This window comes from Leuresthes tenuis, unplaced genomic scaffold (assembly GCF_036924035.1).
Source record: "Leuresthes tenuis unplaced genomic scaffold, fLeuTen1.0.hap1 SCAF_40, whole genome shotgun sequence".
Lineage (NCBI taxonomy): Eukaryota > Metazoa > Chordata > Actinopteri > Atheriniformes > Atherinopsidae > Leuresthes > Leuresthes tenuis.
The window spans coordinates 397297-423350 of record NW_027325394.1 but is presented as its reverse complement, the minus strand read 5'-3'; the positions used below and the strand labels follow the sequence as shown (position 1 = coordinate 423350).

The window sequence follows — 26054 nt, the reverse complement described above, 5'->3', positions numbered from 1 at the left end:
AAAACACCACAGGAACACCGTATTGAGGCTTTGTTCTGACCGCTCATTCGGTGTCGCGTTTCTTTCAAGCAATTCTCCTGGTTAGCCCGCACTCGGCTCGCTCCCAGAACCGTGTTAAAGTCTACTTCGCATTCACTCTCTTTTCTCAGCAGACTAAAAGAAAGTTTCATCTTGGGCTCCCTGAAACTTCCATCCTGCACCGCTGTTTGCTTTTTCACAAGAGCAGAGGAGAGCGCACCGTTCCCAGGGGCACTACAGTACCGGGTCGATGCTTGGAGTGAACGGAGCAAGCTCCTTTTTCAACTCCTATTGATACAAATCCATTTAATATGTAGTCCTCGCATAGAGGACACATCAGACATTAAACTAATAAGAACAGATACTACACTTGATCTTAGCCAAAAGGCCGAGAAGCGATAACTGTCCACTGGTTCACGTCCGAGGGCCCTTCCTGGCACAATGCGCACTTGTAGCGGTGTTCTTTTTATGGCCATAGTGTCACTTTGCACCTCGGCCCACCCGCTGCACTGAGCACTCTTCAGCCCTTTTAAATGGTATAACTTTACACTACCGCACGCTCCAGCGAGCACCATTCAAGCAACAACTTTGCACTCCAGCTTCGAACATTGGCACAGTCGCAACAAGTAAGGCGACTCTACTCAGAGAAGTCACTCTGCACAGTAACAAGATTTCTTTTGCACAGACAGAAAGGGCTTCATCCGCAAAGGTAAAGCCTGCCAAAAATAGAAACAACTCATTAGTGCTGCTCAACGTTGTACTTTGCAGTAAAACAAAGAGCAAATCTAAAGATTCAGGAATCCGAGAATAAGCTTACTTCCATGAGTTCTTCACGATTTCGGATTTTGCTATAAAATGAATTCCTTCACTCAAACTAAATCAAAACTGCTAAACCGCTAATCTGTTATATGTAAGGCAGATGTCAAATTCACCGAAATAGGATCTAAGGGTATTTGGCCAATCGAGCTGTAGCAGCTTCGGTAAAAGAGTATAAGTTGAAGAGTTTGTGAATAAAGGTGTGCGCACACATAGTGAGTTGTAGGAAAATAGGCAGGGAGCAATGCCGGCTGGGGTATAGGTTCTTGTATGTTGTCTGACTGTTTGATTTGAATGTGTTGTGTAAGTGTCCTGTTGAATGTTACATGTTTGGGCTTTGACACGCTTCACTGTGGTTGTTAACTGTGTGGTGTGTCCTGAAATGTTATATGTTTGGGCTGTGTGACATGCTTAATGCTTTTCAGTAGCAACCCACTTATTCATATATAGCAACTGACAACATAAGAAGTCCGGACATACTTTGATAGTAGTTGTAGAAGTATCCTTATTGATAATAGATAAACTAATTCATAGTGATAGAACAGTAGATGAACAGGTGCCTGCACATGTCTCATGAAAATAAAATGGGTGTATGATTGCTGACGGCAGAGCAATACTGCCAAACTTATGAGTTCTTGTGGCAAACTTGATTCAGTGTCTTGACGTGTATACGCTGTTTCGCTGACTTGTCACAAGAAACAAAGTGTGTTTGATAAGATCCGACCATTTTATTACGGGAGGATCAGTATGTATGGATTCTGATGTGACTGATAAACTCATTCGTATCTTAAGCATAATCTAATACGTGAGACAACGCCCTGGCACACAATCAAAAAAAAAAAAAGAGAGAGCGGTTTTGTGTCCCCACAGTCCATAATGTAGAAAAGAGAGAAAAAAGCCTTTCTGATTTGTTGTGTGTGCTCACAGTGCAGAGTGTAGAGAAAAGAGAGAAAAGAAAGCCGTTTTGGTGTCACGGGTGTTGTGACTTACACACACACATTTCTGAATTGAGAAAGGAAATTATTTTAGAGGAAGCACTAGAGTTTAGATCCCACATTTGTTGATAGGCATTCATTTAATTTTTCTTTTAATCAGTTTTAAAGTGAATACTAACTGAGAAATGAAAAAGGTGAAGAGTTTAGAAGCTTGGTTCAAGAGCAAAACTTGGTTTATGATCAGCTGAGTCTCTAAACAGAACAGCAAAGGGCTTTATCGAACATTTAAAAAAGATTCAGATTGTTAGAATATCCAGAATTTATAGGAATGGTGGTGATTACTCTTATTTTCTAGAATGGAAATAACTGCACCATGTCTGTTTTATGAATTTAAGGGGCTAAAAAGTTTTGTTCTCGTTTTTCTATGATTAACCGAATGTATGTGAGAGTCCAAACAGACAGAAGGGTTACGGCCGAGCGCTGGACCTTCCAAAAAAGATGAGACAGGCTGGACCCGTGCCATACTAGTTAAGGCCTGCCTGTGGATTACAGGTTATTTAAACTCTCACACACACAAACTCACACACGTTCGCACACATACACCCATACACACACACATTCTTGAACTTGCTGCAAGATTAAACATTTGCATTAACTGACTCCAGCAACTCTGAGTCTCATTGAGAGACTTTTCTCAACAATTGGGTCCTCAAACCAGATCTCAACGTTTTTTCCGCTGTCCAGGGTCGGAGCTGAAACCGTGCACGGGGGAGTCCAGTACTCCTAATGAAAGACCCCCTGCTGAATTGCGGTAATTAGGGGCCAGTGTCCACTGAAAGGGGAAAAAGGGACGAGATCGTACTTTTGAATCAATGGCCAGAAGCCATTGGCAGTGCAGGCATCAACAATAATGGTGTTATTTCACCCATTAACACTTAAGGTACCTCATGCAGTGGCTGTGATATGGTTACTTAACAAAATATCTTTACCAGACATCTCTCCTACATAACAGTTCTTCTTTCACAGCCACACCTTGTTGTCGAGAGATGTGCTACACTTAATCCATCCACACTGCTACCTACCCCACAGATGGAAAGCCTCATGATTGCATGTCAGAAATAACCATCAGTGTTTTACCCAGGCCAGACTTAACTGATATACGTTATGAAAATGCAGAAATAACTATATTTATTCAACAGGTCAAGCAAAAAACCCTGATGGCACAAATGCTACAGGATTTGCAGTAGTAACAGAAACTGAAGTTTTCTTAAAACAACCACTACCAAAAAATTACTCGAATTGGTAGCTTTAACTGAAGCTTGTAAATTAAATAACAAAAAGGTTGTTAACGTTTACACTGACAGTCAGTATGCCTTCTCAACTGTACATGTGTTAACACAGCATTGGAAAAACAGGTATGTAGACATCCACAGCTAAATGTATAAACTACAAATATTTTAGCATTATTAGATGTTATTCAATTGCCATCTACAATAGACTCGTATGAATGACCGGAAGGAAAACCATACTGCCAAAGAATTTGTTTAAATATGCTGCAGTATTGAGCCACGGACCATGTCATGTCTCAACAGGAGGGATTGAAGCAATAATGAACAAGGTTTTTACAGCATATGGTTTTACTAATTATTGAATTTTTTTTTTTAGAATAAATAAATGAATAAAGTTTTGTCTAGCAGGTCAAATATGTGCAAAATACATTCCACAGGGCAATCTAAGACCAAAACGAAGATAATTCCCTAAGCCAGTGTATCTTTTTCAACATATTTGTTTGGATTTCATTATTTCATTATTGTGTAGATTTCATTGAACTAAATAAATGTTAAGGGAAACGATTCTGCTCAGTGACAACAGAGGTTTTTACCAAATGGTCTGAAATATTTCCATGTGCACAAGCAGATGCACTCTCTGTAGCAAAATCACGCGTAAAATAACTAATTTCTAGATTTGAAATTCCTGAAAAGATCTTCAGTGATAATTTGACACACTTTGTAAACAATGTCATCTCACTGATGGCAAATAACTTAAAATAGACCTTAGAAACCACTGTGATATAGAAGGTTTCGCTAACACATTGGAATTGTTTTACTATTTACATATGCATGTGCAGTGAAGAATTGCTTGCTGCTGATAAATGCAAAGAAGAACAGCTTACACATAGATGCTCACATATAGGCTGCTGAATGCAATGAAGACCTGCTTATCCAGTAAAGTTCAATGTCAATGTGTAATATTCAATTAGGATTTGCAAAACAGTGAAGTTAAACAATGAATGGGTCCATAGTCGGTATGAGAAGACTACAGGAATATTTACCTGGGTGTACGTTCAAACAGAGATGAGAAAATTGCGATAAATTATTGTTTGTTTGTTTGTTAGTATGTATATGAATGTTATGTGTATAAACTGTGTTGAGTTGTAGTTACTCAGTAGTGTCTCAGTGAAACAACCGACGGGGGAAGCCTTGCGGTGACAACAAAAGCAGTGTTTTACTGATCAGTCAAGTTGCTCCAGTGTACTCCATACAAACTGGTTGGCTACTGAAGGGATAGAAAATGGGGAATACTTGTTTTAAAGCAAACAAGGAATTAGATGGGAAAAATACATGTTTTAACGGGACCCAGACAATATTATATAGATGTCGCCACTGAAGTAAAGAACATTTACGTGGGATGGTGTGAGGGTCCTCGTTTGGCTGACGTTCGCCGATATGCTCGCCATGCTCAGAACCAAGTTGAGACGCGTAAGACAACCAAAAGGGACAAGTGTGAAAAGGAGCTGCATTTGGCAACCATGACCATGTATTACGCAGTTGGTGTAAACAGAGGACGAGGCCGAAGACGTGGACGTGTGGGAGAGGAGGTCGAAATGGGCCACGCCAGAGCTATGATCCGAATATTTGTTTTTACTGTGGCCAGACTGGACACTGGAAGAAGGACTGTCCACAGCTAAAAAGTGATGAAATTGGGCAAAAGGCTGACTGAGGGTGGGAGGCAGGTTCTGGACGTCACGCGGCAGCGGAGCCTCCACTAATGGGTGATAACACAAACACACTCACACATTTTTCCTGCTCTGTGTAGTGAAGCAACGCTTGCCGACTGTGATTCACGTAGTAAAGTTTTGCATGCTATTTCCGTCCTAGAGCAAAGATATTTCTCTCAGAATATAGGAACTTATGTTCATCAGTAGTGACGTCAGGGGAGTTTGATTGTCCTCCAAAGTTAAGTGGAAACCACGTTTACTGTATGTCTGCATCAGGCCAGGTTGTGAAGGAGAAAATGACAATGCCCATTGCGTGTTGTCACTCCCGATGAGCTCTCCTTCAAACACTCATTTTTGTTATCAGAGTTGTGTCCCATTAACCTGATGGGCTGTGATCTCATGTGTAAATTAGGCATTATTTTAACTTCTACACCAGAGGGTGTTAAGGTTATGTTACAGCCTGACAAAGTTTTCACAGCAGTGCAGTTTGATTCATCGGCACTTACATATGCTTATGAGTGGAAACTTCCCAGCTCTCCTTTTTCACAACAACTAGTGGAAGAAGCAAAAGCGTTAGTTTCACCCCTTTCTGATTTCATGCAACCTGCTGATTTGCACTGCACATCACACATTTCTTTGGGGCCTGACAATGACTATGAGAAGAAGTGAAAAAATATGTGCGCCTACTTTATTGGCTGTGTCGCTCACTCCAGAGCACTTCGATTTTTTTAATGTTTGTGGTACTCGCCCTCACATTTCCTTGGCCAAACGTGCACACTGGCAGTGACAAGGTGTGGGAGAGTTTGTTGCTACATGTCAGAAAGAAATGGAGTGGACTGTTTCACCTGCTGATCCAAATTTGATGTTTTCTGAACGATTGTCAGCATACAAAAAAATATTTTTGAGTACAATGCATTGTCAAAGAACTGTGGACTTAATTCCTACCACAGAATCACATTTTGAAGCATGTTTTTTATCTGAAACAGATTTGTCTTCGATACCCATGTTGGCTGAAGTGCCCAATGATCTTTGGGCTAAGAGCAAATATGATGTGGGGTTGATAAAAGGCTGTGAACCAGTAATTGTCACCCCTAAATCAGACTTTTGTCGATGTAAAAAACAATACCCTTTTAAGCCTGAAGCAATTAAAGGGATTAAACCTGTTTTTCAATCTTTTCAGAAAACAAGCGTTATTGTTCCTTTTGAAAATTCACCTGTGCTTACTCCATTGTTTCCTGTTAAAAAGATTAAAGATGCTGGCCAGCCAGATGAATGGCGTTTTGTACAGGACCTCCAAGCGGTGAATGCTGCAGTTCAGCCACATGCTCCTACTGTGCCCAACCCACACACTATTTTGTCTCAAATTACATCAGATGCACAGTTTTTCTCAGTGGTTGACTTGTCGCCAGTGCACCCTGATAGCCCATTTTGGTTTGCTTTTTAGTTTGAAGGGAGATCTTGGACTTTTACCCGGTTATGCCAGGGGTACTGTGAAAGTCCCACTATTTACAATGCTGCCCTCAAAGCTAGTCTGGATTAACTTCAATCAACCACAGGCTCTGCTCTTTTGCAGTATGTGGATGACATCCTTTTATGTAGTCCATCTAAACAACAGTGTGAAAAAGACCAAATTACTCAAATAACTTTCTTGCTTTCAATATTTTTCCTCTAGTGACGCTGACTTAGAGAGGGATGAAGATAATCATGTTTAATTGTTCATGTTTTGATTGTTTATCATTGGACCCTTTATTACTATGATGCCTGCATTTTAAACTCACGTTGTGTGCAAATGCAGGCTGATGTTTTACAGATAAAGTTATTATTTTCCTTGTTTCTTTTGGGTTGATTAATATAATGGTATTATTATAATCAAAAGGGAGGAATGTAATGGAAAATAATTCTTATATGCTTTGTATTGAGTGTTACTGTGTATAACCTGCAAATGACCGAGCTGCAAGGTACCACCCTGCCCTGTTTTCTTAAATTCCTCTTTACAATGGTGGGCTTGTTATAATGAGATAGGTGCACTTTAGGGGGGACAGGGTTAGGCTGGTATTTACGAGTGTGTCTGGGTAACCTCAACTGATGGTTGGGGAGGAAAGTTAGAAGAACAATCAATTATACCCAAAAACAGATGACGTGATGAGCGGGCAATATAACTGTGTGTTTTTGCTTCAGTGGTCAGAGCAACTCTGTATTCTGTACTGTGTTGTTCTCTCTTGCAAGATATTATTATTAAAGCCTCTTATCTCCTCACAAGAAAATAACTGACTCCCCAAATGCAAGTGTCAGGACAAATGATCAAACTTCTCCAAGCTTCAGTCTGCAGAGAAGTACAAGACAGGGTTGCTCACTTTCTCCCTCACTTTTTGCTATTTTCATCAAACCTTTAGCAGCTGCTATCAGACAAGATAGAAATATTAAAGACATCCAACCCCAAAATATTGAGCATAAAATAAGTCTTTATGCTGATGATGTATTACTTTTCCTTCAGAACTCACAAACGTCTCTCACTCACACGATCACACTCATAAATAAATTCTCAGCACTTTTTGACTACTCTATCAATTGGTCTAAGACCACAGTTCTGCCCATTAACTGTAGGGTCCAGAATATACCTGCGATCACTTTACAGTCAGGAAATATTAGATATTTAGGCATAAACATTTCCTCCAGGCTCTCAGAGCTAACAAAGCTAATTTATGTGCAATTATTAAAGACAGTAGAGGACAATCTCTCTCGTTGGAAGTCCTTACCTATATCACTTATGGGGAGTGTTACAACCATTAAAATGATGATACTACCAAAAGTTAACTGTTTGTTCTCAATGATCCCCATAAAACCAACCTTCTACTTGGTTTAAGTCACTAGATTCATGCATCTCCAAATTTCTGTGGAAAAACAAACCACCACGTATTAGTTTAAAAACCCTACAGAAGACCAAGGACAGTGGTGGATTAGATTTACCTAATTTTCAGCACTATTCCTTAGCCAATAGGTTACGGTATATATCAAAATGGTTTAAACCTAGCCCAATAGATGAACATGGATAAATATAGAACAAGCATTGTGTGATAATCTGGAAATCTCTGACCTGCCACTTATTAGTCAAAACGTAAAAAATCACAAATGTTTCAAAAGCATTAACATCAGCACCTCTCTGACAGCCTGGTGGGAATTTCTTAAAATAACAAAGTCTTCACTTGTCCCGTGTAAGCTTACACCCATCTGGAACAATCCTGACATCCTGCAAAACAAAAAAATGCTAAACTTTACTCTATGGAAGATCAAAGGAATCAAACATCTGGAACATATAATCCAAAATGGACATTTTATTTCATTTGATGAGCTCATATCACAACATGAGATAGGCAGCAATAAATTCCTAGAATATCAACAACTTAAGTCTATAATAACAAAGAAATATATCCTCCACCAACCAGACTTACAACTCCCGATTAGGGTAGCAGAATTTCTAAGCATCTGCACCCCAAAACTACTATCAAAAATATATAAATTATTGTCTAAGATAGATGACACAATGTCTCTACCGTCCTCAAAATGGGAGGCAGATTTATCCATCAGTTCTAGTCATAGCTTCTGGCCACAAATATGTTTGAACACCTTCAGAATGACTCAAAATCCTAATTTACAGCTCATACAATACAAAATTCTTCATAGAACACACTATACAGGACAAAGGATGTTCAGGATGGGTCTAACACACTCAAACATCTGCTCACATTGCACAGATAACACACCTGATGATTATGCACATGCTTTGTGGTTTTGTGCGCCTGTCCAGAAGTTCTGGCTTGAAGTCTGTGCGGACCTGTCAACATGGCTAAAGTGTAGCATTCCTGCATGCCCCACACTGTGCATACTGGGTGACTTAGACAACATCAACGTGGAATTTAGCTTAGCACACATGATCCTCACAGTGTTATGTATAGCAAAGAAAACTATTCTCATGAACTGGAAAGCGAAGAACAATCTGTGTATTAACCAGTTTAGAAATCGCTCTGGGCGGTTGGGTGTGTGCTGGGGGGGGCTGTGTGGCTTCGGGCGTCTGGTGGTCTCTCGGGTCGTGGGGACCGGGTTGGTCATTGCTGGGGGGGACTGTGTGTCGGGCTTGGAGGGCAGTTTTAGGGGCTTGCGGTTGGGGCTGTCTTGCGGTGTGGGGCGGGGTCCCTTAGGGGCCTTGGGGTGGTGGCTGCTGGCTCTGTACCGGGTGACCGGGCCGCTCTGGCGTGGGTGGTGGAGCTGGGCCTGGACCTGGTGGCTTGCCGCTGCCTTGCGCCCGGGGCGGGGCCCTGCCTGTGCCTGGGGGGTCTGGGTTGCCCTGGACATGCCACAGTATGCGTGGGTTGGTGCAGGTCCTGGTGCCGGCCTTGTTGCTCTGGGAACTCCAAGGTGTCCGCAGGTGGTTGTTTTTTTTAGGGTGTTGGGGCGTGCGGTGAGGAGGAGGGGGTCTGTATGGGGGTGTGCTTTTCCCCAGTTGGGGGGGGCCTGGGTGATGGTGGGTCTCAGGCCCGGGCTGCTGCGACTGGTGTAACCGGGTGATTTGTTTGTTTGTTTGTTTGATTTTTGTTGTTGTTTGTTTGTTTTTGTAGAGGTCCTCCGGGGTGGGGTTGGGTTGAGTGGGGTGGGGCGGGATGGGTTCCTTCTGGGGGTACAGTAGCTCCCGGAATATGGTGACTGCAGGCCCCGAGCCTGGTGGACATCAGGCCCTCCTGCCCTGTGTTGGGTCCCAGGTAGCGGGGATGCCTATTGCAGCCAGTCTCTGGCTGCCCTCTCTGAGGTGGGAGGGACAAGGAGGATGAATTAATTATTCTGCTAGTATATATATTGTAAACATAAACAATAAACATTTATAAAACTTCCCTTGGCAAAGCAAATCTGTTTGGCATAAAGGTATTCAGACTACAATTCTAGTGCAGCAAGTTCAAGAATGTGTGTGTGTATGGGTGTATGTGTGCGAACGTGTGTGAGTTTGTGTGTGTGAGAGTTTAAAGAACCTGTTATCCACAGGCAGGTCTTAACTAGTATGGCACGGGTCCAGCCTGTCTCATCTTTTTTGGAAGGTTCAGCGCTCGGCCGTAACCCTTCTGTCTGTTTGGACTCTCACATACATTCGGTTAATCATAGAAAAACGAGAACAAAACTTTTTAGCCCCTTAAATTCATAAAACAGACATGGTGCAGTTATTTCCATTCTAGAAAATAAGAGTAATCACCACCATTCCTATAAATTCTGGATATTCTAACAATCTGAATCTTTTTTAAATGTTCGATGAAGCCCTTTGCTGTTCTGTTTAGAGACTCAGCTGATCATAAACCAAGTTTTGCTCTTGAACCAAGCTTCTAAACTCTTCACCTTTTTCATTTCTCAGTTAGTATTCACTTTAAAACTGATTAAAAGAAAAATTAAATGAATGCCTATCAACAAATGTGGGATCTAAACTCTAGTGCTTCCTCTAAAATAATTTCCTTTCTCAATTCAGAAATGTGTGTGTGTAAGTCACAACACCCGTGACACCAAAACGGCTTTCTTTTCTCTCTTTTCTCTACACTCTGCACTGTGAGCACACACAACAAATCAGAAAGGCTTTTTTCTCCCTTTTCTACATTATGGACTGTGGGGACACAAAACCGCTCTCTCTTTTTTTTTTTTGATTGTGTGCCAGGGCGTTGTCTCACGTATTAGATTATGCTTAAGATACGAATGGGTTTATCAGTCACATCAGAATCCATACATACTGATCCTCCCGTAATAAAATGGTCGGATCTTATCAAACACACTTTGTTTCTTGTGACAAGTCAGCCAAACAGCGTATACACGTCAAGACACTGAATCAAGTTTGCCACAAGAACTCATAAGTTTGGCAGTATTGCTCTGCCGTCAGCAATCATACACCCATTTTATTTTCATGAGACATGTGCAGGCACCTGTTCATCTACTGTTCTATCACTATGAATTAGTTTATCTATTATCAATAAGGATACTTCTACAACTACTATCAAAGTATGTCCGGACTTCTTATGTTGTCAGTTGCTATATATGAATAAGTGGGTTGCTACTGAAAAGCATTAAGCATGTCACACAGCCCAAACATATAACATTTCAGGACACACCACACAGTTAATAACCACAGTGAAGCATGTCAAAGCCCAAACATGTAACATTCAACAGGACACTTACACAACACATTCAAATCAAACAGTCAGACAACATACAAGAACCTATACCCCAGCCGGCATTGCTCCCTGCCTATTTTCCTACAACTCACTATGTGTGCGCACACCTTTATTCACAAACTCTTCAACTTATACTCTTTTACCGAAGCTGCTACAGCTCGATTGGCCAAATACCCTTAGATCCTATTTCGGTGAATTTGACATCTGCCTTGCATGTAACAGATTAGCGGTTTAGCAGTTTAAATTTAGTTTGAGTGAAGGAATTCATTTTATAGCAAAATCCAAAATCGTGAAGAACTCATGGAAGTAAGCTTATTCTCGGATTCTTGAAACTTTAGATTTGCTCTTTCTTTTACTGCAAAGTACAACGTTGAGCAGCACTAATGAGTTGTTTCTATTTTTGGCAGGCTTTACCTTTGCGGATGAAGCCCTTTCTGTCTGTGCAAAAGAAATCTTGTTACTGTGCAGAGTGACTTCTCTGAGTAGAGTCGCCTTACTTGTTGCGACTGTGCCGATGTTCGAAGCTGGAGTGCAAAGTTGTTGCTTGAATGGTGCTCGCTGAAGCGTGCGGTAGTGTAAAGTTATACCATTTAAAAGGGCTGAAGAGTGCTCAGTGCAGCGGGTGGGCGGAGGTGCAAAGTGACACTATGGCCATAAAAAGAACACCGCTACAAGTGCGCATTGTGCCAGGAAGGGCCCTCGAACGTAAACCAGTGGACAGTTATCGCTTCTCGGCCTTTTGGCTAAGATCAAGTGTAGTATCTGTACTTATCAGTTTAATGTCTGATGTGTCCTCTATGCAAGGACTACATATTAAATGGATTTGTATCAATAGGAGTTGAAAAAGGAGCTTGCTCCGTTCACTCCAAGCATCGACCCGGTACTGCAGTGCCGCTGGGAACGGTGCGCTCTCCTCTGCTCTTGTGAAAAAGCAAACAGCGGTGCAGGATGGAAGTTTCTTTTAATCTGCTGAGAAAAGAGAGTGAATGCGAAGCAGACTTTAACACGGCTCTGGGAGCGAGCCGTGTGCGGGCTAACCGGGAGAATTGCTTGAAAGAAATGCGACACCGAATGAGCGGTCAGAACAAAGCCTCAATACGGTGTTCCTGTGGTGTTTTTATAAAAAAAAAGGTGTGAATGCCCCATAGAAAACTAAAAGGTGGAGCGGAAGTGTTCGGCTGCAAGAAGGTGTGAATGTCCGACTATATTTGGTGAAAAGCAGGTGAAGCAAGGTCTGAATGCCCAACCTTACATCATCAAAAGCGAGATCAGAGGTTTTTGGCTGCAAGAAGGCCATAGTTTGCCAAAAGCGGGTAAGGTGCGAATGACCGACTAAATATCAACAAAAGTGGGGGCGGAGGTCTTCGGATGCAAGTGGGTGTGAATATCCCACCATACAAGTATGGTGGAGAGGAAGCTGTGAATGGCCGACCATAGTTTGCAAAAAGCGGGTGAGAAAAGGTGCGAATGTCCAACCATACATGATCAAAACAGGGAGCGGAGGTGTTTGGCTGCGACAAGGTGTGAATGTCCACCCATAATTAATGAAAAGCGGGCAACAAGTAGGTTCGAATGCCCAACCATACATCATCAAAAGCAGGAGTGGATGTGTTCGGCTACAAGAAGGTTTGAATGTCCGAGCATAGTTTGTAATAAGCGGGTAAGAAAAGGTTCGAATGCCCGAACATACACCATCAAAAGAGGGAGCGGAGGTGTTCCGCTGTAAGACGGTGTGAATGTCCGACCATATTTGGTAAAAAGTGGGTATGAAAAGGTTCGAATGCCCAAATTCGGCTGCAAAAAACTGTGTTCGGCTGCAAAAAGGTGGGAATGTTTGACTAAAGTTTGTAAAAAGCGGTTAAGACAAGGTGCGAATGCCTGACAATGTATGATCAAAAGCGGAAGAAGAGGTGTTCAGCTGCAAGAAGGTCTAAATGTCCATCATTAATTGCTAGAAAACATGAAAGAAAATTTTCGAAAATCAATCCGCACATGATCATAAGTGGGAGAGGAGGTGTTCAGCTGCAAGAAGGTGTGAATGTCCTACCATAATTGCTGAAAAATGTGTTAGAAACGGTAAGAATGCCGGACCATACATCATCAAAAGCTAGAGAGGTGGTGTTCGGTTGCAAGTAGGTGTGAGTGTCTGACTAAAGTTGAAATATATTAACAAAAGCGGGAGGAGAGGTCTTCGGATGAGTGGTTGAGAATTTTCAACTATAATCTATAAAATGCGGTGAAAAAAAAGGTGTGATAGAAACCTAAAAGGTGGAGCGGAAGTGTTCGGCTGCAAGAAGGTGTGAATGTCCGTCTATAGTTGGTGAAAAGCAGGAAAAGCAAGGTCTTATTGCCCAATCTTACATCATCAAAAGCGAGATCAGAGGTGTTTGGCTGCAAGAAAACGGGTAAGGTGTGAATGACCGACTAAATATCAACAAAAGTGGGGGCGGAAGTCTTCGGATGCAAGTGGGTGTGAGTATCCCACCATACAAGTATGGTGGAGAGGAAGCTGTGAATGGCCGACCATAGTTTGCAAAAAGCGGGTGAGAAAAGGTGCGAATGTCCAACCATACATGATCAAAACAGGGAGCGGAGGTGTTTGGCTGCGACAAGGTGTGAATGTCCACCCATAATTAATGAAAAGCGGGCAACAAGTAGGTTCGAATGCCCAACCATACATCATCAAAAGCAGGAGTGGATGTGTTCGGCTACAAGAAGGTTTGAATGTCCGAGCATAGTTTGTAAAAAGCGGGTAAGAAAAGGTTCGAATACCCGAACATACACCATCAAAAGAGGGAGCGGAGGTGTTCCGCTGTAAGACGGTGTGAATGTCCGACCATATTTGGTAAAAAGTGGGTATGAAAAGGATCGAATGCCCAAATTCGGCTGCAAAAAACTGTGTTCGGCTGCAAAAAGGTGTGAATGTTTGACTAAAGTTTGTAAAAAGCGGGTAAGACAAGGTGCGAATGCCTGACAATGTATGATCAAAAGCGGAAGAAGAGGTGTTCAGCTGCAAGAAGGTCTAAATGTCCATCATTAATTGCTAGAAAACATGAAAGAAAATTTTCGAAAATCAATCCGCACATGATCATAAGTGGGAGAGGAGGTGTTCAGCTGCAAGAAGGTGTGAATGTCCTACCATAATTGCTGAAAAATGTGTTAGAAACGGTAAGAATGCCGGACCATACATCATCAAAAGCTAGAGAGGTGGTGTTCGGTTGCAAGTAGGTGTGAGTGTCTGACTAAAGTTGAAATATATTAACAAAAGCGGGAGGAGAGGTCTTCGGATGAGTGGTTGAGAATTTTCAACTATAATCTATAAAATGCGGTGAAAAAAAAGGTGTGATAGAAACCTAAAAGGTGGAGCGGAAGTGTTCGGCTGCAAGAAGGTGTGAATGTCCGTCTATAGTTGGTGAAAAGCAGGAAAAGCAAGGTCTTATTGCCCAATCTTACATCATCAAAAGCGAGATCAGAGGTGTTTGGCTGCAAGAAAACGGGTAAGGTGTGAATGACCGACTAAATATCAACAAAAGTGGGGGCGGAGGTCTTCGGATGCAAGTGGGTGTGAATATCCCACCATACAAGTATGGTGGAGAGGAAGCTGTGAATGGCCGACCATAGTTTGCAAAAAGCGGGTGAGAAAAGGTGCGAATGTCCAACCATACATGATCAAAACAGGGAGCGGAGGTGTTTGGCTGCGACAAGGTGTGAATGTCCACCCATAATTAATGAAAAGCGGGCAACAAGTAGGTTCGAATGCCCAAACATACATCAACAAAAGCAGGAGTGGATGTGTTTGGCTACAAGAAGGTTTGAATGTCCGAGCATAGTTTGTAAAATGCGGGTAAGAAAAGGTGCGAATGCCCGAACATACACCATCAAAAGAGGGAGCGGAGGTGTTTCGCTGTAAGATGGTGCGAATGTCCGACCATAGTTGGTAAAAAGCGGGTAAGAAAAGGTTCGAATGCCCGAACATACACCATCAAAAGAGGGAGCGGAGGTGTTCCGCTGTAAGACGGTGTGAATGTCCGACCATATTTGGTAAAAAGTGGGTATGAAAAGGTTCGAATGCCCAAATTCGGCTGCAAAAAACTGTGTTCGGCTGCAAAAAGGTGTGAATGTTTGACTAAAGTTTGTAAAAAGCGGGTAAGACAAGGTGCGAATGCCTGACAATGTATGATCAAAAGCGGAAGAAGAGGTGTTCAGCTGCAAGAAGGTCTAAATGTCCATCATTAATTGCTAGAAAACATGAAAGAAAATTTTCGAAAATCAATCCGCACATGATCATAAGTGGGAGAGGAGGTGTTCAGCTGCAAGAAGGTGTGAATGTCCTACCATAATTGCTGAAAAATGTGTTAGAAACGGTAAGAATGCCGGACCATACATCATCAAAAGCTAGAGAGGTGGTGTTCGGTTGCAAGTAGGTGTGAGTGTCTGACTAAAGTTGAAATATATTAACAAAAGCGGGAGGAGAGGTCTTCGGATGAGTGGTTGAGAATTTTCAACTATAATCTATAAAATGCGGTGAAAAAAAAGGTGTGATAGAAACCTAAAAGGTGGAGCGGAAGTGTTCGGCTGCAAGAAGGTGTGAATGTCCGTCTATAGTTGGTGAAAAGCAGGAAAAGCAAGGTCTTATTGCCCAATCTTACATCATCAAAAGCGAGATCAGAGGTGTTTGGCTGCAAGAAAACGGGTAAGGTGTGAATGACCGACTAAATATCAACAAAAGTGGGGGCGGAGGTCTTCGGATGCAAGTGGGTGTGAATATCCCACCATACAAGTATGGTGGAGAGGAAGCTGTGAATGGCCGACCATAGTTTGCAAAAAGCGGGTGAGAAAAGGTGCGAATGTCCAACCATACATGATCAAAACAGGGAGCGGAGGTGTTTGGCTGCGACAAGGTGTGAATGTCCACCCATAATTAATGAAAAGCGGGCAACAAGTAGGTTCGAATGCCCAAACATACATCAACAAAAGCAGGAGTGGATGTGTTTGGCTACAAGAAGGTTTGAATGTCCGAGCATAGTTTGTAAAAAGCGGGTAAGAAAAGGTGCGAATGCCCGAACATACACCATCAAAAGAGGGAGCGGAGGTGTTTCGCTGTAAGATGGTGCGAATGTCCGACCATAGTTGGTAAAAAGCGGGTAAGAAAAGGTTCGAATGCCCGAATATATACCATCAAAAGCGGAAGCGGAGGTGTTCGGCTGCAAGAAGGTGTGAACGTCCGACCAAAGTTTGTAAAAAGCAGTTAAGAAAAGGTTCGAATATCCAACCAAACATAATCAAAAGTGGGAGGAGAGCTGTTCGACTGCAAGTAGGTGTGAATGTCCACCCATAATTCCTGAAAAATGGGTAAGAAAAGGTGCGAATATCCAACCATACATTATCAAAAGAAGAAATGGATGTGTTCTGCTACAAGAAGGTTTGAATGTCCGAACATAGTTTGTAAAAAGTGGGTAAGAAAAAGTTCGAATGCCCGAACATACACCATCAAAAGAGGGAGCGGAGGTGTTCCGCTGTAAGACGGTGTGAATGTCCGAGCATAATTGGTAAAAAGCGGGTAAGAAAAGGTTAAAATACCCGACTCTACACAATCAATAGCGGGAGCGGAGTTGTTCGGCTAAAAGAAGGTGTGAAAGTCCGACCATGGTTTGTAAAAAGCGGGTAAGAAAAGGTTCGAATGCCAAAATATACACCATCAAAAGCGGAATCCGAGGTGTTCGGCTGCAAGTAGGTGTGAATGTCAGATCATAATTTGCAAAAAGCTGATGAGAAAGGTGTGAATGACCGACAATAATTGCTGAAAAATGTGTTAGAAAAGGTAAGAATGCCGGACCATTCATCATCAAAAGCGGGAGAAGAGGTGTTCCGCTGTAAGATGGTGTGAATGTCCGACCATAGTTGGTAAAAAGCGGGTAAGAAAAGGTTCGAATGCCCGAATATATACCATCAAAAGCGGAAGCGGAGGTGTTCAGCTGCAAGAAGGTGTGAACGTCCGACCAAAGTTTGTAAAAAGCAGTTAAGAAAAGGTTCGAATATCCAACCAAACATAATCAAAAGTGGGAGCAGAGCTGTTCGACTGCAAGTAGGTTTGAATGTCCACCCATAATTCCTGAAAAATGGGTAAGAAAAGGTGCGAATGCCCAACCATACATCATCAAAAGAAGAAGTGGTGGTGTTCTGCTACAAGAAGGTTTGAATGTCCGACCATAGTTTGTAAAAAGTGGGTAAGAAAAAGTTTGAATGCCCGAACATACACCATCAAAAGAGGGAGTGGAGGTGTTCCGCTGTAAGACGGTGTGAATGTCCGACCATAATTGGTAAAAAGCGGGTAAGAAAAGGTTAAAATACCCGACTGTACACAATCAATAGCGGGAGCGGAGTTGTTCGGCTACAAGAAGGTGTGAAAGTCCGACCATGGTTTGTAAAACGCGGGTAAGACAAGGTGCGAATGCCCGACAATGTATGATCAAAAGAGGGAGCGGAGGTGTTCGGCTGCAAGGTCTGAATTTCCAACCATAATTTGTAAACACTGTTGAAGAAAAGCCTCGAAAGCCCGACTATACACCATCAAAAGCGGGAGCGGAGGTGTTCAGCTGCAAGAAGGTCTGAATGTCCATCAATAATTACTGAAAAATGGGTAAGAAAAGGTGTGAATGACCAACTATACATCATCAAAAGCAGAAGTGGATGTGTTCGGCCATAAGAAGGTTTGAATGTCCGACCATAGTTTGTAAAAGGCGGGTAAGAAAAGGTTCGAATGCCCGAACATACACAATCAAAAGAGGGAGTGGAGGTGTTTCGCTGCAAGAAGGTGTGAATGTCCGAGCATAGTTTGTAAAAAGTGGGTAAGAAAAGGTTCGAATGCCAGAACATACACCATCAAAAGAGGGAGCGGAGGTGTTCCGCTGTAAGAAGGTGTGAATGTCCGACCATAGTTTGTAAAAAGCGGGTAAGAAAAGGTTAAAATACCCAACTCTACACAATCAATAGCGAGAGCGGAGTTGTTCGGCTAAAAGAAGGTGTGAAAGTCCGACCATGGTTTGTAAAAAGCGGGTAAGAAAAGGTTCGAATGCCAAAATATACACCATCAAAAGCGGAAGCCGAGGTGTTCGGCTGCAAGTACGTGTGAATGTCAGATCATAATTTGCAAAACGCTGATGAGAAAGGTGTGAATGACCGACAATAATTGCTGAAAAATGTGTTAGAAAAGGTAAGAATGCCGGACCATTCATCATCAAAAGCGGGAGAAGAGGTGTTCGGCTGCAAGAAGCTGTGAATGTCCAGCCATAATTACTGAAAAACGGGTAAGAAAAGGTAGTTTTGCCAGACCATAAATGATCAAAACAGGGAGCGGAGGTGTTCCGCTGAAAGAAGGTGTGAATGTCCGACCATAATTGGTAAAAAGCGGGTAAGAAAAGGTTAAAATACCCGACTGTACACAACCAATAGCGGTAGCGGAGTTGTTTGGCTACTAAAAGGTGTGAAAGTCCGACCATGGTTTGTAAAAAGCGGGTAAGAAAAGGTGTGAATGCCGGACAATGTATGATCAAAAGAGGAAACAGAGGTTTTCGGCTGCAAGAAGGTCTAAATGTCCAACCGTAATTTGTAAAAACCGGGGAAGAAAAGGCTCGGAAGCCCGACTATACACCATCAAAAGCGGGTGCAGAGGGGTTCAGCTGCAAGAAGGTCTGAATGTCCATCAATAATTGCTAGAAAACATGAAAAAATTTTTTCGAATATCCAACCGCACATGATCATAAGTGGGAGAGGAGGTGTTCAGCTGCAACAAGGTGTGAATGTCCACCCATAATTCCTCAAAAATGGGTAAAAAAAAAAGGTGCGAATGCCCAACATACATCATCAAAAGCAGGACTGGATGTGTTCGGCTACAAGAAGGTTTGAATGTCCGAACATAGTTTGTAAAAAGCGGGTAAGAAAAGGTTCGAATGCCCGAACATACACCATCAAAAGAGGGAGCGGAGGTGTTCCGCCATAAGAAGGTGTGAATGTCCGACCATAGTTGGTAAAAAGCGGGTAAGAAAAGGTTAAAATACCCGACTGTACACAATCAATAGCGGGAGCGAATGTGTTCGGCTACAAGAAGGTGTGAAAGTCCGACCATGTTTTGTAAATAGCGGGTAAGAAAAGGTGCGAATGCCCGACAATGTATGATCAAAAGAGGGAGCGGAGGTTTTCGGCTAAAAGAAGTTCTGAATGTCCAACCATAATTTGTAAAAACCGGGGAAGAAAAGGCTCGAAAGCCCGACTATACACCATCAAAAGCGGGTGCAGAGGGGTTCAGCTGCAAGAAGGTCTGAATGTCCATCAATAATTGCTAGAAAACATGAAAGAAAATTTTCGAATATCAAACCGCACATGATCATAAGTGGGAACGGAGGTGTTCAGCTGCAAGAAGGTGTGAATGTCCACCAATAATTCCTCAAAAATGGGTAAAAAAAATGGTGCGAATGCCCAACCATACATCATCAAAAGCAGGACTGGATGTGTTCGGCTACAAGAAGGTTTGAATGTCCGAGCATAGTTTGTAAAAAGCGGGTAAGAAAAGGTTCGAATGCCCAACCATACATCATCAAAAGCCGGTGTGAATGTCAGATCATAATTTGCAAAAACCTGATGAGAAATGGTGAGAATGACCGACAATAATTGCTGAAAAATGGTTTGAGTGAAGGAATTCATTTTATATCAAAATCCGAAATTGTGTAGAACTCGTGGAAATAAGTTTATTCTTTGATTCCTAAAGGTTTAATGTTATTCTTTGGTATACTGCAAAGTAATACTTTCTATTTTGTTGAAACCGATTCAGACATAGATGAATATGAAGGACAAAGCAGTTTTAACTTGGTTTGAGTGAAGGAATTCATTTTATATCAAAATCCGAAATTGTGTAGAACTCGTCAATCGACGCTTATTCTCGGATTCCTGAAAAGGTTTAGAGTTGTTCTTTCCTATCCTGCAAAGTACAACGTTCTTTTTTTTGTTTAAAGCTATTTAGACATGGATAAATATGAAGGACAAAGCAGTTCCTTCTGTGGGTACAGTAGCTCCCGGAATATGGTGACTGCAGGCCCTGAGCCTGGTGGACATAAGGCCCTCCTGCCCTGTGTTGGGTCCCAGGTTGCGGGGATGCCTATTGCAGCCAGTCTCTGGCTGCCCTCTCCGGGGTGGGAGGGACCAGGCGGATGAATTAATTATTCTGCTAGTTTATATATTTTAAACATAAACAATAAACATTTATAAAACTTCCCTTGGCAAGGCAAATCTGTTTGGCATAAAAGGTATGCAGACTACAATTCTGCTGCCATAATGCACAACTCTGGATTTTGATATAAAATGAATTCCATCACTCAAACCAAGTTAAAACTGCTTTGTCCTTCATATTTATCCATGTCATAATAGCTTTAAAGAAAAAAAGAACGTTGTACTTTGCAGGATAGGAAATAACAACACTAAACCTTTAGGAATCCGAGAATAATCTTATTTTCACGAGTTCTACACAATTTCGGATTTTGATATAAAATGAATTCCTTCACTCAAACCAAGTTAAAACTGCTTTGTCCTTCATATTTATCCATGTCTAAATAGCTTTAAACAAAAAAAGAACGATGTGCTTTGCAGGATAGGAAAGAACAACTCTAAACCTTTTCAGGAATCCGAGAATATGCGTCGATTGACGAGTTCTACACAATTTCGGATTTTGATATAAAATGAATTCCTTCACTCAAACCAAGTTAAAACTGCTTTGTCCTTCATATTTATCCATGTCTGAATAGGTTTCAACAAAAAAGAAAGTATTACTTTGCAGTATACCAAAGAACAACACTAAACCTTTAGGAATCCGAGAATAAGCTTCTTGTCACCAGTTCTACACAATTTCGGATTTTGATATAAAATGAATTCCTTCACTTAAACCAAGTTAAAACTGCTTTGTCCTTCATATTTACCCATGTCTAAATAGCTTTAAACAAAAAAGAACGTAGTACTTTGCAGGATAGGAAAGAACAACACTAATTTTTTTCATGAATCCGATAATAAGCTTCTTTTCACGAGTTCTACACAATTCCGGATTTTGATATAAAATGAATTCCTTCAATCAAACCAAGTTAAAACTGCTTTGTCCTTAATATTTATCCATGTCTGAATAGGTTTCAACAAAAAAGAAAGTATTACTTTGCAGTATACCAAAGAACAACACTAAACCTTTAGTAATCCGAGAATAAGCTTCTTTTCACCAGTTCTACACAATTTAGGATTTTGATATAAAATGAATTCCTTCACTCAAACCAAGTTAAAACTGCTTTGTCCTTCATATTTATCCATGTCTGAATCGGTTTCAACAAAATAGAAAGTATTACTTTGCAGTATACCAAAGAACAACACTAAACCTTTAGGAATCCGAGAATAAACTTATTTCCACGAGTTCTACACAATTTCGGATTTTGATATAAAATGAATTCCTTCACTCAAACCAAGTGAAAACTGCTTTGTCATATTTTTCAGCAAGTATGGTCGGACATTCACATCTACTCACAGCTGAACACCTCCGCTCCCGCATTTGATGGTGTATAGTCGGGCATTCTCACCATTTATCATCAGGTTTTTAAATTATGATCTGACATTCACACCTGCTTTTGATGTTGTATGGTTGGGCATTCGCACCTTTTTTTATCCATTTTTCAGGAATTATGGGTGGACATTCACACCTTCTTGTAGCTGAACACCTCCTCTCCCGCATATGATTGTGTGCGGTTTGATATTCAAAAAATTTTCTTTCATGTTTTCTAGCAATTATTGATGGACATTCAGACCTTCTTGCAGCTGAACACCTCTGCTCCCGCTTTTGATGGTGTATAGTTGGGCTTTCGAGCCTTTTCTTCCCCGGTTTTTACAAATTATGGTTGGACATTTAGACCTTCTTGCAGCCGAAAACCTCCGTTCCCTCTTTTGATCATACATTGTCCGGCATTCGCACCTTTTCTTACCCGCTTTTTACAAACCATGGTCGGACTTTCACACCTTTTAGTAGCCAAACAACTCCGCTCCCGCTATTGATTGTGTACAGTCGGGTATTTTAACGTTTTCTTACCCGCTTTTTACCAATTATGGTCGGACATTCACACCTTCTTACAGCGGAACACCTCCGCTCCCTGTTTTGATCATTTATGGTCTGGCAATACTACCTTTTCTTACCCATTTTTGAGTAATTATGGCTGGACATTCACAGCTTCTTGCAGCCGAACACCTCGTCTCCTGCTTTTGATGATGACTGGTCCGGCATTCTTACCTTTTCTAACACATTTTTCAGCAAGTATTGTCGGTCATTCACACCTTTCTCATCAGCTTTTTGCAAATTATGATCTGACATTCACACCTACTTGCAGCTGAACACCTCGGCTTCCGCTTTTGATGGTGTATATTTTGGCATTCGAACCTTTTCTTACCCGCTTTTTACAAACCATGGTCGGACTTTCACACCTTCTTTTAGCCGAACAACTCCGCTCCCGCTATTGATTGTGTAGAGTCGGGTATTTTAACCTTTTCTTACCCGCTTTTTACCAACTATGGTCGGACATTCACACCTTCTTGCAGCGAAACACCTCCGCTCCCTCTTTTGATTGTGTATGTTCGGTCATTCGAACCTTTTCTTACCCGCCTTTTACAAACTATGGTCGGACATTCAAACCTTGTTGTGGCCGAACACTTCCACTTCTGCTTTTGATGATGTATAGTTGGGCATTCACACCTTTTCTTACCCATTTTTCAGTAATTATTGGTGGACATTCAGACCTTCTTGCAGCTGAACACCTCCGCTCCCGCTTTTGATGGTGTATAGTCGGGCTTTCGAGGCATTTCTTCAACGGTGTTTACAAATTATGGTTGGAAATTCAGACCTTGCAGCCGAACAACTCCGCTCCCTCTTTTGATCATACATTGTCGGGTATTCGCACCTTGTCTTACCCGCGTTTTACAAACCATGGTCGGACTTTCACACCTTCTTGTAGCCGAACAACTCCGCTCCCGCTATTGATTGTGTACAGTCGGGTTTTTTAACCTTTTCTTACCCGCTTTTTACCAACTATGGTCGGACATTCGCAGCATCTTACAGCGGAACACCTCCGCTCCCTCTTTTGATGGTGTATGTTCGGGCATTCGAAGTTTTTCTTACCCACTTTTTACAAACTATGGTCGGACATTCAAACCTTCTTGTAGCAGAACACATCCACTTCTTCTTTTGATGATGTATGGTTGGGCATTCGCACCTTTTGTTACCCATTTTTCAGGAATTATTGGTGGACATTCACACCTACTTGCAGTCGAACAGCTCTGCTCCCACTTTTGATTATGTTTGGTTGGATATTCGAACCTTTTCTTAACTGCTTTTTACAAACTTTGGTCGGATGTTCACACCTTCTTGCAGCCGAACACCTCCGCTTCCTCTTTTGATGGTATATATTCGGGCATTCGCACCTTTTCTTACCCGCTTTTTACAAACTATGGTCGGACATTCAAACCTTGTAGCCGAAAACCTCCACTCCCTCTTTTGATCATACTTTGTCGGGCATTCGCACCTTTTCTTACCCGCTTTTTACAAACTATGCTCGGACATTCAAACCTTCTTGTAGCCAAACACATCCACTCCTGCTTTTGTTGATGTATGGTTGGGCATTCGAACCTACTTGTTGCCCGCTTTTCATTAATTATGGGTGGACATTCACACCTTGTCGCAGCCAAACACCTCCGCTCCCTGTTTTGATCATGTATGGTTGGACATTCGCACCTTTTCTCACCCTATTTTTGCAAACTATGGTCGGTCATTCACAGCTTCCTCTACACCATACTTGTATGGTGGGATATTCACACCCACTTGCATCCGAAGATCTCCGCCCCCACTTTTGTTGATATTTAGTCGGTCATTCACACCTTACCCGTTTTCTTGCCGCCAAATACCTCTGATCTCACTTTTGATGATGTAAGATTGGGCATTCAGACCTTGCTTTTCCTGCTTTTCACCAACTATAGATGGACATTCACACCTTCTTGCAGCCGAACACTTCCGCTCCACCTTTTAGGTTTCTATCACACCTTTTTTTTCACCGCATTTTATAGATTATGGTCGGAAATTCTCAACCACTCATCCGAAGACCTCTCCTCCCGCTTTTGTTAATATATTTGAACTTTAGTCAGACATTCACACCTACTTGCAGCCGAACACCACCTCTCTAGCTTTTGATGATGTATGGTCCGGCATTCTTACCGTTTCTAACACATTTTTCAGCAATTATGGTAGGACATTCACACCTTCTTGCAGCTGAACACCTCCTCTCCCACTTATGATCATGTGCGGATTGATTTTCGAAAATTTTCTTTCATGTTTTCTAGCAATTAATGATGGACATTTAGACCTTCTTGCAGCTGAACACCTCCGCTCCCGCTTTTGATCATACATTGTCAGGCATTCGCACCTTGTCTTACCCGCTTTTTACAAACTTTAGTCAAACATTCACACCTTTTTGCAGCCGAACACAGTTTTTTGCAGCCGAATTTGGGCATTCGAACCTTTTCATACCCACTTTTTACCAAATATGGTCGGACATTCACACAGTCTTACAGCGGAACACCTCCGCTCCCTCTTTTGATGGTGTTTGTTCGGGCATTCGAACCTTTTCTTACCCGCTTTTTACAAACTATGCTCAGACATACAAACCTTCTTGTAGCCGAACACATCCACTCCTGCTTTTGATGATGTATGGTTGGGCATTCGAACCTACTTGTTGCCCGCTTTTCATTAATTATGGGTGGACATTCACACCTTGTCGCAGCCAAACACCTCCGCTCCCTGTTTTGATCATGTATGGTTGGACATTCGCACCTTTTCTCACCCGCTTTTTGCAAACTATGGTCGGCCATTCACAGCTTCCTCTCCACCATACTTGTATGATGGGATATTCACACCCACTTGCATCCGAAGACCTCCGCCCTCACTTTTGTTGATATTTAGTCGGTCATTCGCACCTTACCCGCTTTTGGCAAACTATCGCCTTCTTGCAGCCAAAAACCTCTGATCTCGCTTTTGATGATGTAAGGTTGGGCATTCAGACCTTGCTTCACCTGCTTTTCACCAAATATAGTCGGACATTCACACCTTCTTGCAGCCGAACACTTCCGCTCCACCTTTTAGTTTTCTATGGGGCATTCACACCTTTTTTTTTATAAAAACACCACAGGAACACCGTATTGAGGCTTTGTTCTGACCGCTCATTCGGTTCGCGTTTCTTTCAAGCAATTCTCCTGGTTAGCCCGCACTCGGCTCGCTCCCAGAGCCGTGTTAAAGTCTACTTCGCATTCACTCTCTTTTCTCAGCAGACTAAAAGAAACTTCCATCCTGCACCGCTGTTTGCTTTTTCACAAGAGCAGAGGAGAGCGCACCGTTCCCAGCGGCACTGCAGTACCGGGTCGATGCTTGGAGTGAACGGAGCAAGTTCCTTTTTCAAATCCTATTTATAAAAATCCATTTAATATGTAGTCCTTGCATAGACATATCACATATTAAACTGATAAAAACAGATACTACACTTGATCTTAGCCAAAAGGCCGAGAAGCGATATCTGTCCACTGGTTCACGTCCGAGGGCCCTTCCTGGCACAATGCGCACTTGTAGCGGTGTTCTTTTTATGGCCATAGTGTCACTTTGCACCTCCACCCACCCGCTGCACTGAGCACTCTTCAACCCTTTTAAATGGTATAACTTTACACTACCGCATGCTCCAGCGAGCACCATTCAAGCAACAACTTTGCACTCCAGCTTTGAACATCGGCACAGTCGCAACAAGTAAGACGACTCTACTCAGAGAAGTCACTCTGCACAGTAACAAGATTTCTTTTGCACAGACAGAAAGGGCTTCATCCACAAAGGTAAAGCCTGCCAAAAATAGAAACAACTCATTAGTGCTGCTCAACGTTGTACTTTGCAGTAAAAGAAAGAGCAAATCTAAAGTTTCAGGAATCCGAGAATAAGCTTACTTTCTTCTTTCTTCTTTACGATTTTGGATTTTGCTATAAAATGAATTC

The 26054-nt window shown here is 42.1% G+C and overlaps 3 non-coding genes across 3 annotated transcripts; 1 reads left to right on the top strand and 2 right to left on the bottom strand.

Moving 5' to 3' along the window:
- Positions 1–227: 227 nt before the first annotated feature.
- Positions 228–418, bottom strand: LOC140285451 (U2 spliceosomal RNA). Its single transcript, XR_011910488.1, has one exon. It is a non-coding gene; the product is annotated as a U2 spliceosomal RNA (small nuclear RNA).
- Positions 419–11687: 11269 nt separating this feature from the next.
- On the top strand, positions 11688–11878 carry LOC140285455 (U2 spliceosomal RNA). The gene has a single exon (XR_011910492.1). It is a non-coding gene; the product is annotated as a U2 spliceosomal RNA (small nuclear RNA).
- A 13523-nt stretch (positions 11879–25401) lies between these two features.
- On the bottom strand, positions 25402–25589 carry LOC140285465 (U2 spliceosomal RNA). The gene has a single exon (XR_011910501.1). It is a non-coding gene; the product is annotated as a U2 spliceosomal RNA (small nuclear RNA).
- Positions 25590–26054: the final 465 nt, after the last annotated feature.